This window comes from Catharus ustulatus, chromosome 2, assembly GCF_009819885.2.
Source record: "Catharus ustulatus isolate bCatUst1 chromosome 2, bCatUst1.pri.v2, whole genome shotgun sequence".
Taxonomy (NCBI): Eukaryota; Metazoa; Chordata; class Aves; order Passeriformes; family Turdidae; genus Catharus; species Catharus ustulatus.
In genome coordinates, this window is record NC_046222.1 from 124,101,764 (window position 1) to 124,120,746 (window position 18,983).

General features: G+C 54.4%; 1 long non-coding RNA gene across 1 annotated transcript; it reads left to right on the forward strand.

Moving 5' to 3' along the window:
- The first annotated feature begins 17,719 nt into the window (after positions 1–17,719).
- LOC116993229 lies at positions 17,720–18,382 on the forward strand. The gene is made up of 3 exons (XR_004417223.1): positions 17,720–18,058; positions 18,154–18,187; positions 18,286–18,382. It is a non-coding gene; the product is annotated as an uncharacterized LOC116993229 (long non-coding RNA).
- Positions 18,383–18,983: the final 601 nt, after the last annotated feature.

The window sequence follows — 18,983 nt, forward strand, 5'->3', positions numbered from 1 at the left end:
GCTGTGGGTATTTTTAGATGTGTAAATATTTATAGTTATAGTTATATATATAAAATGTATTATATTTTATATAATGTGCTGAGTATTTAAAATTTTGCAATAGAGAATTTTCTGCCAAACTTCACTTTCCCCCAGAATTATTATTTTTTTAAGAGTAAAAGTTATTTTATATTTTTTTAATACCACAGACATTTTTTCCTGGGAGATAGCAGTCAAAGCTTGAATGTCCCTTTGTTAATGGTTGTTACTTTTCACCTGGAATGTTTTAAAATTATCTCAGTGTAAACCCAAATATTTCCACAGCACTTCAGGGCATTCTCCACTCTGGAGTATTTTTGGTTCCGAATTCCTTGAACTCTTTTGTTTATGTGAGGGTTTTAGAGGATTGTCCCCAAAAAAGGTGACACGGAGATTTTCCCAACCCCACCTGTTGCAAAAAGACCATCAGAGCCTTCACCTTTATTCCAGGAAAATGGAATTATACAGGATAGCCCTGCAGTCACAGCCCTGGTTCAAGGCTCCCTGGGGGTCAGATAATCCCAGGATAAAGAAAAAACTTTGGCCCCAGGTTTGGGAGGGAATGCTGCTCCTGTCCTGTGCTGCTTTCAGCCCCAAAGGAGATTTGGGGTCACAGTGGCGTTAAAATCCTGGGAGAGCCGTGGGGGAACACTGGGAAATGGCCAAGGCTGAGCTCGGATTTGGGAAAGGCTCGGGAAGGAAAATCCCCAGGGAAACTCGATCCCAACCTCCGGGAAGGAAAAATTCCCAGGGAAACTCGATCCCAACATCCCGGGAAGGAAAAATCCCCAGGGAAACTCGATCCCAACCTCCGGGAAGGAAAAATTCCCAGGGAAACTCGATCCCAACCTCCGGGAAGGAAAAGTTCAAGGGAAACTCGATCCCAACCTCCGGAAGGAAAAGTCCCCAGGGAAACTCGATCCCAACCTCCGGGAAGGAAAAGTTCAAGGGAAACTCGATCCCAACCTCCGGGGGAGGAAAATCCCCCAGAGAATCTCGATCCCAACCTCCGGGGAGGAAAATCCCCAGGGAAACTCGATCCCAACCTCCGGGAAGGAAAAGTCCCCAGGGAAACTCGATCCCAACTTCCTGGGACAGAGACGGGAAGGGGCTGCTCCCCCCGGGTGGCTCCAGGGAAAAAAGCTCAAATCGTTAAATTGGGAAGGTTTTGGGATGAGCAGGGTGAGCAGGGATCCAGCGAGAGGACAAAAAGGGGAAAAACCTCCGGGATGTGTTTGGGAAGTGGGGCTGGAATGAGGCAGAGAGCAGGGCCGTGCCTGCAGGAACATCCCTCTGCTGCCGGGAACAAATTCTTATCCTGCCTGCAGGAACATCCCTTCTTCTTCCTGCAGGAACATCCCTTCTCCTGCAGGAACATCCCTTCTGCAGGAACATCCTTTCTCCTGCCTGCAGGAACATCCCTTCCCCTGCAGGTACATCCTTTCTCCTGCCTGCAGGAACATCCCTTTCCCTGCAGGAACATCCCTTTCCCTTGTTTTTCAGGAACATCCCTTCTCCTGCAGGAACATCCCTTTCCCTTGTTTTTCAGGAACATCCCTTCTCCTGCAGGAACATCCCTTTCCCTGCAGGAACATCCCTTCCCCTGCAGGAACATCCCTTCTGCTGCAGGAACATCCCCACTGCAGGAATATCCCTTCTCCTGCAGGAACATCCCTTTCCCTGCAGGAACATCCCTTCCCCTGCAGGAACATCCCTTCTGCTGCAGGAACATCCCTTCTCCTGCAGGAACATCCCTTCTCCTGCAGGAACATCCCTTCTGCAGGAACATCCCTTCCCCTGCAGGAACACCCCTCGTTTTTCAGGAACATCCCTCGTTTTTCAGGAACATCCCGCAGTGCAGAGGGCTCAGGACAGGCAGTGCCAGCTCATCCAGCCCCACTCCCCGTGGGATAAAGGCTGCAGGGGATGAGGCTCTGGCTGACCTCCTGTGCCAGCACAAACCGTGGCTGTGGGCAGAAATAACCCTGAGCTGCAATGGAGCCTGGGCAGAGGGCAGGAATGGGGAGGGAAAACTGCCATAAACCCCGGTGTGACCCCAGAGCTGTGTCCTGGGTGTCCCTGCACCCCCCTCGGGGCTGCCCATCCCCCTGGCAGGCTGTGTCACATCCCAGGAACCGCCCTGCACCTCCCGGCCTGTGATTTCTGCAGCTCCCTACAGCTCCCAGCTTTGTGACACGGGCTCCCTGTCCTGCAGGGTGGCACAGCTGCGGTGCCCGTGAGGAATTTTCAGTGCCCAGGTTAAAACAACCTCCCGGGCCACAAGGAATGTAATCCTGATTTATAACCCAGCTGTGGGGATGATGAATGCATCCCCCTCTCTGCTGGCATGGATTTGATTTCTGTTCTTGTTCCATCACATCCTGGTGGATCCGTGATTAAACTGAGCAAGGCCACGGTCTTCCAGTTTAAGGGAAAAATGTGGGTGTTTGGTTAAAATCCCTTTTTGGGGTGAAGATTGGACAGTTTTTACTGTAGAGGTGTTACTGGATGGAATCCAGCAGGAAAAGAAGGGAAGGAAAGGGAAAGGGAAAGGGAAAGGGAAAGGGAAAGGGAAAGGGAAAGGGAAAGGGAAAGGAAAAGGAAAAGGAAAAGGAAAAGGAAAAGGAAAAGGAAAAGGAAAAGGAAAAGGAAAAGGAAAAGGAAAAGGAAAAGGAAAAGGAAAAGGAAAAGGAAAAGGAAAAGGAAAAGGAAAAGAAAGGAAAGGAAAGGAAAGGAAAGGAAAGGAAAGGAAAGGAAAGGAAAGGAAAGGAAAGGAAAGGAAAGGAAAGGAAAGGAAAGGAAAGGAAAGGAAAGGAAAGGAAAGGAAAGGAAAGGAAAGGAAAGGAAAGGAAAGGAAAGGAAAGGAAAGGAAAGGAAAGGAAAGGAAAGGAAAGGAAAGGAAAGGAAAGGAAAGGAAAGGAAAGGAAAGGAAAGGAAAGGAAAGGAAAGGAAAGGAAAGGAAAGGAAAGGAAAGGAAAGGAAAGGAAAGGAAAGGAAAGGAAAGGAAAGGAAAAGACCAACACGAGTAAATGAATGTTAAATCTCCTAATGGATAAAAATTCGGAAATCACAGGGATGAGAATCTGGGAGATGCTGAAGACCATCGCTGCGTTTTAGGAATCAGGAGCTTGTTGTGCACAAGTAATTACAGATTTACCGGCTGGGCTTATTCACACCAGGGCTCAGCAAGGAGTCAGAAAGTTTGGAAGTTATTTGGCAGAAAAAGCAGGAATGGGAGGGGGTTTCCATCATGTGAAGAGCTGGAATAAACATCTGTGTGCAAGGACAGCGTGAAATGAACTCATCAGTCGAGAGCTCTGGTGGGAGATCGCGGCTGAGACACAGCAGTTCCAGAGCTCGGGTGAATTTTCTCCTCTCGAGCTCCATCCTGCAGCAGAACCTTGTGGAAAACAACGCGGGTGATGCACGGGAGCTCCCTCGGTGCCATCCCCTCATACACCCTCCCCCGAGGGAAAACTTCCTTCTGGAAAGGGGAAAAACACAGAGATCCCAGCAAAACACGAGGGGTTTGAAGGGATTTCATCACCCCTCCCTTCCCCAGCTTCCTCTGCTGTGGGGAGCGCAATATCCCCGGATTTACACGGGAACACGCGAGGGTTTAACCATCCCTTCCCAGCTCATCCCTCTCCTTTTGGAGACTTGAAAACTCGGATGGAAAACCCTTTGCTTTGGGAGACCTGGATTGGATATGAGGGAGCAGGAAAGGAGCGAGCGAGGTTTGCACACGCGGGGAGAGGAATAAAAAACAAAACCAAAACAAAACAAAAAAATCATCGTTGCTTCTTCCAAGCTCAAACCAATCCCCGCGAAGTCCTGGCCTGCGGACGGGCTGTCAAACGCTCCTGGTGGGAAGCGACACCGAGGTTTTGTCCTTAATTGCCCCGGTGCCAGCTGCGGTACCTGGCTCGCCACAAGAAAGGCCCCATTAAGGATGGTTTGTTAAACAGTGACTGATAAGTTGTTATCTTTCAGCATCTCCGGCTAATTAGACACCGCGAGCCAAAGTTAATTTGGTGGAAAACATTTCTCGGCTTAATGACATTTATGGGCAATTAGGCGTGTTGCAGCGAGAGCGCACATTTACATTCCAGCCTCTTTCCAGGGCCTAACAAGAACCCACCTCTCTCTCCACGGGAGCTTCGGGGCTCCCTGCGGGATTCTGGCGGCGCAGACACCACGGGTCCGCTTGTTTTTCTGGAAAGCACTTGTGTGGAACGCGGTAATGAGGCACAGCCAGAGGGAAAAGGAGGGGAAATAAAAGCATTTACCCTGCTCAGGCTCCTGGTGTGGCACAACAGGGGCAGGAGGCCGGTGATCCCTGAGGAACGGAATCCCAAAATCGCTGGGCTTGGGAAAACCTCTGAGATCATCGAGGCCGTTTGACCAAACCTTGTCAAGCCCCAGGTCCTGCGAGTGTTGGTGCAAAATTTGGCAGAGGGTTTGGAAAAGCAGCGCGTGAGCCCAATCAGCTCCAAACTCACTGAGGGTTCCATGGGATTTGTTCCTTTGGAATTGCCGGGAAGGAAAACGAGCGCGTTCCTCGGTGATTACAGGAACTCGGAATTATTCGGGATCACCCAGCCCCACCCCGGCAGCCCCATCAGCACCCCCAAACCCAAACCCTGTCCCAAGGGGCTCATCCAGACACCTCTGACACTCCCAGGGACAGTGACATTTTCCAGCCCATCCCATCCCATCCCAGTGACCCCTCTGCCCTCGGGGCAGGATTTGGGTGGTGCTGCCCAGCTGGCACCTCCTGAGGCTGCTTTTGCCCCATTCCCTCCGCAGCAAACACCAGCTGGGACTGCTGCCTGCTGCTCATGCTCCCAAAAAATTGGCAAAACCGCGGGGAAGCTGCAGGGAGGGCCAGAGCCGCGTTAAAGCTGGGATAGGTCATGTGGAAAAATCCCGGTGGGGACATCCCTGAGCTTCAGGAGTTTGGGCTGAGCTACAAATGAAGGCGGGTGAGCGTGCCAGGGTGTGCTGGAGTTTGGCCCGGGTCAGCCCGGGTGGACCCGAGCCACAACTGCAGAGAGGGAGAAACCAAATCCCTGCTGGAGCAAAAAATCATCTTCGTGTGTGCAGGGCAGGGAACGGAGCTGGGGAGGGGCTGGAGGCTCAGGAGGGGCTGAGGGAGCTGGAAAGGGGCTCAGCCTGGAGAAAAGGAGCGGAGGGAAGGGGAAAGGAGCGGAGGGAAGGGGAAAGGAGCGGAGGGAAGGGGAGAGAAGGGGAAAGGAGCGGAAAGGAGCGGAGGGAAGGGGAAAGGAGCGGAGGGAAGGGGAAAGGAGCGGAGCCGCGGGTTTGGGAGCGCGCTCGTCCCGCCCGGGCCGGCAGTGGCGCCGCGGGGCCCGCAGGGGGCGCTGCGGGGCGGCCGCGCCTTCACTCCCCGGGGACAGACGGACACAGGGACAGGGGGACAAGGGGACAGGGGGACACACAGAAACCTTCCTCAGGCACACAGAGAAACCCCTCCCAGCATCCTGGGACACAGCACAGCCCGGACAGGCTGGGAGAAGGAAAGGAGAAGCTGCAGGGAGAGCTCAGAGCCCTGCCAGGGCCTGAAGGGGCTCCAGGAGAGCTGAGAGGGACTGGGGACAAGGGAGGGAGGGACAGCACACAGGGAATGGCTCCCAGTGCCAGAGAGCAGGGCTGGGTGGGATCCTGGGCAGGAATTGTTCCCTGGCAGGGTGGGCAGGGCTGGCACAGGGTGCCCAGAGCAGCTGTGGCTGCCCCTGGATCCCTGGCAGTGCCCAAGGCCAGGCTGGACATTGGGGACAGTGGGAGGTGTCCCTGCCATGGTGGGGTGGCACTGGGTGGGATTTAATGTCCTTCCCAACCCAAACTTTTCTGTGATTCTATGACTTATAAACCCAAGACTTTATAAGTTGAGAACAAAACCCAGAACTTGTTGCTGAATTCTCTCTGTTCCTTGCACTGCTCAGTGGGAGATAAAAAGGGGATCAAGCTATTTAAGGGTTCCAGGGACGTTTAACAACTGGGGTGGAAGGGAGAAAAGCAGTTCTGCAGGGAAAGCATGGCCAGGGATGGTGAGGTGTTCAGGGATGGTGAGGTGTTCAGTGATGGGTGTTCAGGGATGGGTGAGGTGCCCAGTACCAGCTGGATGTTCCCAGTCACCAAATCCTGCTCTGCTCCTCGCTGAGAATTGCATCCTGCTCCCTTTTTCCCTGTTTTCCATCTGCAAAACGTTCCCAAGGATCCCCAGAGGTGCTGCAGGACAAATCCTGCAGGGTTTGGGCAGTGCCCACACCCCTGGGATGGGGATTGGGACCTCCATGGGTGTGGTATTTAGGTGTGAGTTTCCTGGGAGTTTGGCTCCTTGTTTTCCAGCCCTGAGGGTCCCAAATTCCAGGACTGGGAGCTGCATGCTCAGCTTCGTGTCAGGAAGGTGCTGCAGGAAATCTCCAGCCCCCACAGGAGCAGATGCTGGGAAAGCAAACCGGACAAAGGGAAGGTAGGAATCCTTCCCGGGGGTGGTTCTGCTTTGTCCCTGGCAGTGAAAAAGTTAAAACTCATAGGGTTATTCATGAATTCCGCTTTTTAAAAACATGTCCCATTAAAATGCAGATTTAGGCTTCCATTTGCAAAGAACATCGTTATTTCCAATTCTGTATGGGAATCCTTTTTGTATTTGTATCTTTTGGGGAGAAAGTCCAGCTGCCTCTTGTGAGATTGCACATATCTCTTCAGATGTCAACAAATCATTGAAAAGTGTCAGAAAGGGGGAAATGAAAGATAATTATTCAAACCATGGAGAGCTGCTTTGAAAGTGAATAGGATCTGTCAGATAGGCTTTGAGAACAGCAGTTGGCTGCTCGCATTGGATATATTAAATGGACATATCCAGAGGCAAGGGATGCTGCTTTAGATTCAGATCAGTCGAAGAACGGAGGATTTTGAGGGTGGAAGAAGCTGAAACCACCAGGAATTGGGAAGGTGTTTTATGGAGTTAGGGGGAGATGTTAAAGGGGAAAGTCTGTAAATAAAGCCAGGGGAAATGGAGGTTTAATGTTGTCAGCTCTGGATGAGGGACAAGGAGGATGTGGCTGAACTGGGGGGTGTAAAGGGGAATATTCCAGCAGCAGCACCTCCCCAAACCCTGCCCAAGGCCACATCCAGGCTCCTCCGGGACAATTCCAGTGACCCAAACCTCCCTGTGCAGCTCAGCCCAAGGCCTGACCACTCTGGGAGGGAGAAATCATTTCTGATTTCTGATCTGAGCCTCCCCTGGTGCCATTTGAGGCCATTTCCTCTCCTTTCCCTTGGGCAGGGCAGCAAAGCCCGACCCCCCTCCTGTCAGATATCCCAGGAGGGTTTGGCATCAGCAATTTCCCCATGGAAAGGGAGCTCAGGGCAGGCTCAGGGGGGACAGCAGCAGGAATTTCCCCATGGAAAGGGAGCTCAGGGATTGGCACTGCCCAGGGAGGTTTGCAGTGCCCATCCCTGCAGGTGGCACCTGGAGGTGGCACTCAGGGTGACAAGGTGGGGACAGCTGGGACTGCCTGGGCTGGGAGGGATTTTCCAGCCTCAGGGATTTGGGGATTTGAGAAATTAAAGACACTTGAGGGGTGCCAGGGGTGAGTGAGGAATAGCTGGGGGTGGGAAGCTGCAGCCAGCATCTCCCCAGTTGTTTTCTTCCAAGGTGACTTTTCCCCCTCTCCTTTTTCTCTTCCTTGTGCTTTCCCTGCCTGACCCAGCTCGTGCTGGGGTGTGTGGAACAGGTAGGAAAAGCTCCAGCACGTTCCCATCATTTCTGCTCCCTAGAATGGGGTGGGGGCAGGTTGGACATTGGGGATGGAGCACTGGGACAGTGGGAGGTGTCCCTGCCATTCTGGGGTGGGATGGGTGGGATTTGGGGTCTCTCCCATCCAAACCAGTCTGGGATTCTGGGATTCTGAGTCTCTCTCAAGCCCCACCTGCTCCAGATCCCCGAAGGGAAAATCCAAATTAAGTTTTTTTTCAGTAGCTTTGCTTGCTGCAAGCCTTGCCCAGGAGTCACAAAACGAGACCTCATTAAAAAGTTCCCTTTAGCTTTTTAAAATGCAATGAAACGTTTGACACTGTGCCACAAGAGCAAACCAAAGTCCATCCTCCCTTCCAACCCTGGCCAGAATATCTGTGTGCAGCTGTTGGGCTGAGGTGAGGGAATTCTGCACATCCAGGGCTGCACTCGGCTCCTGCTGCAGCTCAGGGGGATTAAAACGAGACAGAACAGAAAGGGGAGAGCAGAAATGAAAGGAGTTTGAAACAAAAAAAGGTTGTCTTTGGGGAGCTCTGTCCTTCCTCCAGGGAGTTTTCCAAGGAGATAATCTTTGAGATGCTGCAACGAGGTGTTTAAATCCCTGCTTCAAGGCAGGAAAAAGGAAGAAGAAAGTAAAGAGCAAAAGGAAAAGGTGCCTTTTTTCTGCCAAAACACAATCCACCTCTTTGGGAAAAAAAAAGCAAAACCAAACCAAAAAATGGCTCTGTTTTATTGATAATTCTTTCTCCAGAAAATGGGGTTTTACATTTAAATGGATTCTTCTGCTGAGGAGCCAACACTCGGCCTGGCAAAGCCTTCTTCCAGCATGATGGGGTTTGTATTTACATCTAAAAGCAGTTTGGGGCTGTTTCCAGTGGGATCTGTGTCCTTGCCTGCAGAGACCAAGGAGCCCAGCCCAAAGAGCCTCAGCAGAGCTCCCGGGGTGCTGGCACTGTCACCACAAATTCACCAGTGTCACCACAAAGTCACCAGTGTCACCACAAATTCACCAGTGTCACCACAAAGTCACCACTGTCACCACGGCCAGCACAAATTCCTGCAGCGTTTCCCGGGGATTCAGGGCAGTTTGGGGGTTTTAAAGCCAGGTGTGTGTGGCTGGCACCCTGCACACATCTTTTGGGCCTGCAGAGTGTATTTTCATAGGGGAAGGTGGAGTTTGGGGTTCAGGTGCTGGCTCATAAAAAGCACTTTTGTGTCTGAGGGGAGGGAAATGGGCAGAGGGGATTTCTGCTAAAGGGAAAAGAGAGTTTTGAACCGGTCAGAATTCAGCTCCAAAGAGCCAGGATAAAGCTGGGCAGGATGGTTTGCTCCTGGTTTTGTTTTCATTTCACTGTCAGGACGGTTCTGGTGTGAGGGAGGAGCAGGTGCTGCGCCAGGGAGGTGGAAAAAAGGAATTTTTTTGTGCCCAGCATGAGGTTTGCTTTCCATCTCGGCAATCCCAGATTTACCACCACGAAATAATTCACAGACAAAGTGAAATCATGCTCTGTTTTTATCCCCTCTGACACCTCCCGCTCTCCAGGGATGCGATCCTGCCCCGAGGGGACGCGGGGAGGGAGCTCCGGGAGCCCTTCCCAGAGCCGGGAGGGCGTGCAGGGAATTCCCCTGGATCCCACAAATCCCCAAAAACTCAGCACTGTCCTGTCCTGCCCCGGCACCCCCAGCCCTGCAGCAGCGACCCCCAAACCCCAAACCCGGGGTTTTGGTTTTCTGTGCTGTGTGCACTGACCCCAACACAACACTGCTCATGGGGACTTGGGAAAAGCTTCCAAATCTGAGTGGTGGAGTTAAAATCAGGGTGTGGAGTTAAAATCAGGGTGTGGAGTTCAACAGAAGTGTGTGACCTCACGTGGTGAAGGGTTTGGAGTTTGGGGTTTACAATATAGTAATGGGTATGGGACAGGATGGACGTTCAGGGCATTGGCTTCTTCCTTCTTGTTCCTTCTCCTTAGTTTTATGGGGTATTTTTTAATTGGACAGAAAATCCCTCAGTGCAGGTCACAGGGCCAAAAATAAAAATAATGTAGCTGTTAGTTTTTAATTCAACAATTAGGCTTTAAAAAACCTTATAACACGCAAGATCCACATCAATTTTTTCGCTTTTAGCTTGTTAGCTAGAAGTGTTTTAGCACTCATTGTGCTATAGATAACAATTAATAAACAACCGAGTCCAAACACAAAACTTCATCTCTCGTGCTTCAATCCCAAATCTAACAGCAAAAGAAAAAGGAAGATAAACACTAAGAAGTGGTGATAATAGTAACAGTAATATAGTAATAGTAATATAGGGAATAGGAATAGGAATAGGAATAGGAATAGGAATAGGAATAGGAATAGGAATAGGAATAGGAATAGGAATAGGAATAGGAATAGGAATAAAAAATCCCGGGTATCCATGGCCCCTTTGGGATCACTGCGGGGCTGTTCCCGGGTATCCATCCCCGCTCTGGGATCCCTGCGGGGCTGTCCCGGGTATCCATCCCCCCTTTGGGATCACTGCGGGGCTGTTCCCTGTACCCATCCCCGCTCTGGGATCACTGCGGGGCTGTTCCCGGGTATCCATCCCCCCTTTGGGATCACTGCGGGGCTCTTCCCGGGTATCCATCCCTTTGGGATCACTGCGGGGCTGTTCCGGGTGTCCATTGGGATCACTGCGGGGCTCTTCCCGGGTATCCATCCCCCCTTTGGGATCACTGCGGGGCTGTTCCCGGGTATCCATCCCCGCTCTGGGATCGCTGCGGGGCTGTTCCCGGGTGTCCATTGGGATCACTGCAGGGCTGTTCCCGGGTATCCATCCCTTTGGGATCACTGCGGGGCTGTTCCCGGGTATCCATCCCTTTGGGATCACTGCGGGGCTGTTCCCCGGTATCCATCCCCCCTTTGGGATCACTGCGGGGCTGTTCCCGGGTATCCATTGGGATCACTGCGGGGCTGTTCCCGGGTATCCATCCCCCCTTTGGGATCACTGCGGGGCTGTTCCCGGGTATCCATCCCCGCTTTGGGATCACTGCGGGGCTGTCCCGGGTATCCATCCCCGCTTTGGGATCACTGCGGGGCTGTTCCCGGATATCCATCCCCGCTTTGGGATCACTGCGGGGCTGTTCCCGGGTGTCCATTGGGATCACTGCAGGGCTGTTCCCGGGTATCCATCCCCGCTCTGGGATCACTGCGGGGCTGTTCCCGGGTATCCATCCCCGCTCTGGGATCGCTGTGGGGCTGTTCCCGGCTGCTGGCCGTGCCCCAGCAGTTCCCATTCAGGTAGAGCCGTGCTGAGGCTCCTTGTTGCAGCCCCGCCGGGATTTGTGAGCCCGGGCTCTCCGGCCTTTTCCGCCTGGCACGGAGCAGAAAGAGGCGCTTGTTTGTGCCGGGGGCCCGGGAGCTGCAGGTGCTGCCCCAGCAGCCCGATGTTGTTGGAAGAAAAGCTCGCAGGTGCCGGGCGACGCTTCCTGGGCTCCGCAGCGAGCTCCAGAGCCTGCCAAGGCCAGACAGAACCGCTCTGTTGCCTTAAGAGTGCATAAAAAAAGATGTTTCAATGCTGTCGTCGGATCTGGGTGCTTTGCCACCGAGGACAAAAAGTCTCCTGTAAAATTGGATTTAAATAGTCCTATCTCACTTGTGCTCTGGGGGAGCAGATTCCATTGTGCCGGTGTCCCCTCCGCAGTATGATATCATAGCTTCAGAGGAAGCCTTTATTCCGAGGTCACATCAGTTTGTCCTGGGGATGCAATCATTTTTTGTGCCACGGACAATGTTTTACTGTGGAGATATGGGCCAGATGGCTCAGCCACTTGCAGTCCGGAGTGAAACAAGCTCTTTATTGTGGCTGAATAAACAGAACCTATTGTGCCCGGCTCGTGAAACTCTTGTGGCCACGGCCGGGCGAAGATGAAGTATGAAATTTTCACGGCTGAGGGAAGAATATGTAAAACAACAAGCAAAAGGGGTGTGGGCTTCCAAAACATTTCCTCATCGTCCCTTCTGCTCTCCCCCTCGGTCGGGATGAGGTGTTTGCGTGCCCTGCCGTTGTGCGGGGCTGGTTCGGGGCTCGCTCGGTGCCCCTGTGCTCTGCAGCTCGCACCAGCCCGGCCCGGCCCGGCTCATCCCGGGATTTCCCTGCAGGGCTGCCCAGCACAGGTACGAGAGCTCTGCCAGCTCCGTGTCTCACGATTTATTGTTTTACAGCGCTCAGAGCTCCCCCCGGGCCGCGGCTCTCCCTGGAGCCGAGCAGGGAAAAAGAGATTTTCCTCCACACCAAAGAAACAAATTCCCTTTTCTCCCCCCCGTTCTTTCCCCCTACACCGCCACACCGGAGGGTTTTTCCCCCAAAGAAAATGCCCGTTTTCCTCTGAAACTCCCCCCACGCAGAGTTTGCTCCGCGGCAATGTCAGGAGCGTTCCTTTCCTCCCTCTAATTGCAACCCAAGCCAACCTTGACTGGCAAGGAGAAAGTCCCTGACAGGTTTGGGCTGAGTCCAGACCTTCTCAGAGGCTCTGTCAGGCACTGTTTGACAGCATGCAAATGTATGCAAATGAGGGGACACTGGCCGAGCACCTGCGGAAAGTGTCCATCCCCTCTCCCTGCTGCCCACACGTGCGATTTTGGAATTCTGCTCCACGTGCCCGTGCCAGAGGATTGTGCGGCCGTCAGCACAACGCGGGGCCGGGCCGAGCCGCGCTCTTTGTCCTGCCGGGAGGAGCGGGGCCGTGGCTCCCGTCCAGCCCTTGCAATGCTCCTCTCCCGCAGCATCCCCAGCCTTTTGGGGTTCCCGTGTCAAGGAACGCCTTCTGTTCGCCGGCAGCGCAGGCCAGACAAACAGGAGCAGCTGGAGAGGGACGAGCACGGGAACCTGCGGCAATTCCAGCGCCGGGGGAGCGGGGAGGGAGCGGGGACGGAGGAAGGAGAGGCAGAACTGGAGTTCAGAGCTGCCGGAGATAAAGTGCGGCTGCCGCGGGCGGGGGGAGCAGCGCAGGGTCCCCGCGGTGCCCCCCGAGCAGCCCCGGGGATGCCGTGGGCTCAGGGATGTGGGGATTTGCACCCTGGGGCTGCACAGAGCCCAGGAGAGCGAGGGAGGCGTTTGGAGAGCTCCTCAAACAGAGAAGGGCTCCGAACTCAGCGGGCTCTGGCACCTGAATTCATACCCGGCATGGGAAGAGCAGCTGGGTTTGGACAAGGTGTCAGACACGCATCCCACACCAACTTCCACCAAAAATCGGGGCGAATCCTTCCAAATCCCCTGTGGCGGCTTCATCCCAGCCAGGAGTGAGCCTGGGGATGGTCCCGGGTCACACGGAGACACAGGACACGGCACACGGCTTCCAGACAGCTCCTGGGGCTGGAACCCAGCCTGAGGCACCGGGGCTGGCAGGGCCGGGCTGGGCAGGGCTGGGCTGGGCTGGGCAGGGCAGGGCAGGGCAGGGCAGGGCAGGGCTGGGCAGGGCAGGGCTGGGCAGGGCCGGGCAGGGCTGCCTTCCCCTGAACCACGGCTCAGCTGGAGCCAGAGCACCATGGAACATCCTGAGCTGGAAAAACCCCTAGAGATCACCCAGCCCCAGCCCTGCCCTGCCCAGCCCCCAGCAATCCCAGCCTGGGCATCCCTTGCAGCTCCTGGAGCTCTGTGCCCATTCCCTGGGGAGCCTGGGCAGTGCCCAGCACCTCTGGGGAAGAACCTTGCCCTGAAATCCCAGCTGTGCCAGTGGAGGCAGAATCCTCACTCTGCTCCATCTGTATGCTGGACTTTTCACCACCCTGAAAACCCGCTGGTGAAACATCCAGAAACATCTCAGAGCATGAGGCAGCACATGGACACTGAACTCTGAGGGCCACAGACCGGACAAAATGTGGGGAACATCCCTGAGGCCTGGGATAGCAGCGGTCTGGGAAGTGCAGGCGGCTGCAGAGGGGCTGGAAGCTGCTCCTGGGCCTTTCCCTGTGGCTGGGGATGGGTAAGGAGCAGGGGTGGGTAAGGAGCAGGATGCTGAGCAGGGATGGGTAAGGAGCAGGGGTGGGTAAGGAGCAGGATGCTGAGCAGGGGAGGGTAAGGATCAGGGATGGGTAAGGAGCAGGATGCTGAGCAGGGATGGGTAAGGAGCAGGATGTTGAGCAGGGGTGGGTAAGGAGCAGGATGCTGAGCAGGGATGGGGATACACACTCAGCACGTTGCCCCTAGAGCTCCCCTGGCTCCAGTTTTGCCACCCAAACCCTGGAACAGCACAGCCAGAGGGACCTGCTCCAATCCCCCTGCTCCGTATGGAAATCAGCCCCCGCTTTCTGCGGAGACAGAAAATCAGCGCTGCTCCGTCCGGGCTTTTTTGTTCGGTTTTTCTTTTTTTTTTCTTTTCTTCCCACTTTGGAGCCCAAGGTAGCTGCATTTAGAAGCTTTATGTCCTTTCATTGCCGCTGCGGCAGGGTTGTGGTCACTCAGGCAGCAGTAACTTTGAAAAAATGACCCGTCTACACCCAAACAATAACAGAATCCCCCTTTTTATGTTGGCAACGCCCAGCGCTTTCTCTGCCCTTCAGGACTCCCCACGTAGACGCAACTGTTTGCCCAGCCCTCTTCTGAACAACTTAATTAAGCAAAAGAAAAAGTGTCATTTTCTGCCGGGCTCACAAAAACAGAGCTGTGGGGGTAAGGAGGGGACGCGGCAGCAGCCCCGCATTCCTCGGAGGGCTCGGAAGGGACCCTGGCCCAGCCCGGGCCGGGCTTTGTGCGTGCCCAGGTGCCAGGAGGGCTGGGTGGCACCGCCGTGCCCGTCCTGCCAGCTTTGCCAAACTTTGGGAAAAGAGGAGCGGCTTTTTCCCTCTAGGGGATTGAACCGCTCATCCTCCCACCCAGGGCTGCTCCGGAGGCTCCCACATCTCCCACATTCCCAGATTTCCCAAATTTCCCCGATTTCCCAGATTGATTTCCCCGGATCCACACCAGGAACCGCTGGGATTAGTGGGATGTGCTCACACCAGGGGTTCCAAAGCCTCCCTCCACCCTCCCGAGCTGCCCCAAGGGGCCGAGGTTCATCTCCTGCCCTGCGGAGCTCAGCTCTGCTCCCCGGGCTGCCCTCGGGCTCCAGCTGCTCCCTGTCCAAGGAAAGGGATGAGGCTCTCAGCACCACGAGTGCTTCAAGGGCCTGGGCTCTCAGGGCTTTTTTATTTCACAAGGAGGGAAAAGTTGCTCTTCAGCAGGCAGGGGAGGCCGGAGCAGAACTGTCTGGCTGAGTTATGTTCTCCCCTTGTGGCTTGATCTCCATTAAAGGAGCATAAATTCATTTCGGGCTCCAGCCCCGCAGGGGTCAGGGGTGCTGTGGCTCTGCCCAGCCCCAAATCAATGGCCCGGCTGTTCACCCTGCACTCATGGGGGGCTCCGAGGGCTCGCCGGGTCCTCTGCAGATAAAAGAGATTAAAATAGTGGTTTGTCTTTATTCTCTCCCGTCCCAGCCACCGCTTTCCTTCGGTTGTCCCTAGCAGGGAGAAGCCCCTGCACTTCAGCAATCCTGTAATCCTCGAACCAGATCATTCCCTTTTTAAAAAATAAAAATGAACAAAGCCAAACAGGCCCTAAAATGTTTGGCTGTGTTTTCCTGGGCTCTTCCAGTCCCGACAAACCCTTTTATTCGAGAGTGAAGGAAGGCAGGCAGCAGGAGCTACATCCCCAAAGAGTGAGATCTCTGGGGGTGAAGGTGCGATATTCCCTCGGGAATTCCAAGGTGGGAACAAGCACAGCACATGGGGGGGACTGGAAGGGGGGGACTGGGGACTGCCCCCGCCTCAAACGCCACCCTCGGCATCCCGAGCTGCTCCTCACGCCCATGGTCACACGGAGAGCGAGGGCAGGAGGAATTTCCCCATGGAAAAGGGAGGAAGAGCTGCCCAGGGGGGTTTGGGATCCCCATCCCTGCAGGTGGCACCTGGAGGTGGCACTCAGGGTGACAAGGTGGCCATGGGGACAGCTGGGACTGCCTGGGCTGGGAGGGCTTTTCCACCTCAGGGATTTGGGGATTCTGGGAGATTTTGGGACACAAACAGCCCCGAACAGCCGGGGAGAGGCCGATGCCAGCGCCAGGGCAGCCCCAGGGGCGCAGTGCTCGGTAATTGTCCCGATTCCACAGCGCCGAGGGGATGTTCCCGAGGCAGAGCCGCCCCCAGGGTGAGCCGGGCTGGAGTTCAGAGATGATTTCAGAGATTTTCAGAGATTTCAGAGATGTCAGAGCACCCTGAGCTGCTCTGCTCGCCAGCATCGCCCCGAAGTGCCGGAGCTCCAACCCGGGAAGGGCCAAGGAGGGCACAGCTCCTTGTGCAGCTCCTGGGCACAGCAGGGCACAGCTCCTTGTGCAGCTCCTGGGCACAGGAGGGCACAGCTCCCTGTGCAGCTCCTCCCGCTCCATTCCCGCGGCACAGCGCTCCCGGAGCTCCTTCCCCGTGATTAATATCTGGGAAGCTTCTTAACAAGGCCGAGCTTGATAGGTGGCTCTTGTTGGAGGAAATTTATGGCCTGGTACTTCCTCAGTGAGACTTCCCACGTTGAATTGTTGAACATTACTGACCCTGCTGCCCAACACGAGGGGGTGGGGATTTACACAGATGTCTGGTAACTGTGGAAGGTGCAAAAATCCAGAAGAACAACCTGCGTGACATCCATTGGTGGCGGCTGGTGAACAGAGGTCAGGGGGAGGCCCGCGCCAGCGTGTGAGCCGCAGTGTTTTGGTGCAGTTTGTTTTTTGATTAGTGCAGTTCATGACCGGGCCATCCCACCTGAATAACAATCAGCGCGATTCACGGCGGGCCGGGAGAGGGCAGGGCCGCCCGCAGAGCCGCCCATATGGAGCCGGCCCTGGGAAGTGCGGAACCTTCCCGAACCCAGATGGTTCGGCTTGACGGCTCTGGCACGGCCCCAGCAATAACCTCTGCCCATATGAAATCATCAAATCCTGACCCCCCTGCGCTCCCCGCCCCTCCTCCCGCCTCCCTCCCGCTGCACCTATGGAGACAAAGGGACAGGGAGAGGGATGGGGGATAATGGGGTGTGGGGTGTGGGATATGGGATATGGGATGTGGGATATGGGGTATGGGATATGGGGTATGGGATGGGATATGGGATATGGGATATGGGGTGTGGGATGGGGTATGGGGTGTGGGATGGGGTATGGGTTATGGGGTGTGGGGTATGGGATATGGGGTATGGGATATGGGGTGTGGGGTGTGGGATATGGGGTATGGGATGGGGAATGGGATATGGGGTATGGGATATGGGGTATGGGGTATGGGATATGGGGTATGGGATATGGGGTATGGGGTATGGGATATGGGGTATGGGATATGGGGTATGGGATATGGGGTGTGGGGTATGGGATATGGGTTGTGGGGTGTGGGATGTGGGGTATGGGATATGGGGTGTGGGGTATGGGGTATGGGGTATGGGATATGGGGTATGGGATATGGGGTGTGGGGTATGGGATATGGGATTGGGACATGGGATATGGGATGGGGAATGGGGAATGGGGTATGGGATATGGGATGTGGGATATGGGATATGGGATATGGGATGGGGTATGGGGTATGGGATATGGGGTATGGGATATGGGGTATGGGGTATGGGGTATGGGATATGGGGTATGGGGTATGGGATATGGGATTGGGATGTGGGATGTGGGGTATGGGATATGGGATGTGGGGTATGGGATGTGGGATATGGGGTGGGATAATGGGATGGGGATCAGTGGGATGGGATGGGATCAGTGGGATGGAATGGGATCAGTGGGATGGGATGGCCTGCAGCCATGCTGCCCCTAAACCAGCCTCTGCACCTGCTGCAGTTGGGTTTTGCTTTCATTTTGTTATAATATCGTCATAAATATTTTTTGTCACAAATATTTCATTTTGTTATGGTATTGGCTTTTCCCAGGTGGGTACTGTGTGTGTGGTGTTGGAATGGTTTTTAAGAGCTGGTTTTCCTTAGCAGTAGCACGGGCTGATAAAGTGGAAAGTGAACTGCCTGCTGATACACAGCTACCAGCACCGACCATCCAGAAAAATTAAATCCACAGCCCAACTTCAGACTGATAAGAACAATAAATTAAAACCAGAGCCAAGAGACATGCACGCTCTAAAAAGGCAGACTCAAGGAGTGGCCATGTAAAGCAGTTCCTGGAATATGGAAAATAGTTTGTAGAAAAGTTTAGAGATGCATGATGGGTCTATGAATATGCAACGAGCTAATAAATTTAAGGGGTGTCTCCAAAACAGCAGGTGAGCTCTTGGCTGAGCGCCACACACCCGGCCCTCACAACCTTTTGCTTTATTATTTCTCTCTTATTGTCTTTTGTGAAACTTTCTGATGACAGTTCCAGTCGCCACGGACAGGATGAATTTCTCAGGGTAAATCCCCAAAAATCCCTGAGGTGGAAAATCCCTCCCAGCCCAGGCAGTCCCAGCTGTCCCCATGGCCACCTTGTCACCCTGAGTGCCACCTCCAGGTGCCACCTGCAGGGATGGGCACTGCAGCACCGTGAGATGGGCAGCTGGGAGAGCCGGGGTGACACCACAGAGAGCAACAAAATCGAGTCCTGGATGCTCTGGTCACTGAAAATGCACTGGGTTTGGGGTGGGATGGGTTTGGTGCTGGTTTTGGGGTGGGATGTGTTTGGGATGTGCTGGGTGCTGGTTTTGGGATGTGCTGGGTACTGTTTTGGGGTGGGATGTGCTGGGTGCTGTTTTGGGGTGGGATGTGTTTGGCAGGTGCTGGTTTTGGGGTGGAAAGGTGTTTGGGATGTGTGGGGTGCTGTTTATGGGGTGGGATGTGTTTGGATGCTCTTTTTGGGGTGGGATGTGTTTTGCAGGTGTTTGGTTCTGGTTTTGGGAAGGACTGTGTTTGGATACTGTTTGGTGCTGGTTTGGGGTGGGATGTGTTTGGGAGGTGCTGGTTTTGGGGTGGAAGGTGTTTGGGAGGTGCTGGGTGCTGTTTTTGGGGTGGGATGTGTTTGGGAGGTGTTTGGTGCTGGTTTTGGGGTGGAATGTGTTTGGATGCTCTTTTTGGGATGGGATGTGTTTGGATGCTCTCTTTGGGGTGGGATGTGTTTTGCAGGTGTTCAGTGCTGGTTTTGGGGTGGAAAGGTGTTTGGGATGTGCTGGGTGCTGGTTTTGGGGTGGGATTTGTTTGGGAGGTGCTGGTTTT